Raw genomic sequence first — 546 nt, forward strand, 5'->3', positions numbered from 1 at the left:
GGGAAGGACAGAGACGGAAGCTGATGGAGATGGGCATAGGGTGCCATTGTGGGAGCTGGCATTGTGTGCGCGCTGGATTCTCATGCGTGTCCCTTCAGAGAAGCAGAGGGTGATAAAGCTCTCTCGGATCGAGTGAGTAACGGCTCTGCGCTCCCACACATTTACTTATTTACATTCTCAAGAGTGAAATTAATGGCCCGCGATCTCCGACAGTGCACACAAAGATCCTCACAAAGCCAGAGCCTTGAGTGGAAGCCGAGGGTTCGTGCATCTGAGGCGGGATGGGGAAACAAACACACTCGGAAGAGGAGATATGTGTGATGTATGGATCCTAATGCTAATGTTTTTTTGATAATCGCTGCACAATGAACCAACAGAATCTCACACGCACTGATTCACACTGTTCTGGGCGTGTGTGTGTGTTGAAGAACGTGTGGCAGACTTTACACAACACTGCCTTCTTCTCCAAACCTGAGAGATGATCGTGAGAGTGAGTTCATTCACTGATAGACCACACAAGTCCCATCGATCACACTGGCCTGGGAC

Source organism: Rhinichthys klamathensis, unplaced genomic scaffold, assembly GCF_029890125.1.
Source record: "Rhinichthys klamathensis goyatoka isolate OS25496 unplaced genomic scaffold, OSU_Roscu_1.1 h1tg000054l_1, whole genome shotgun sequence".
Classification (NCBI taxonomy): domain Eukaryota; kingdom Metazoa; phylum Chordata; class Actinopteri; order Cypriniformes; family Leuciscidae; genus Rhinichthys; species Rhinichthys klamathensis.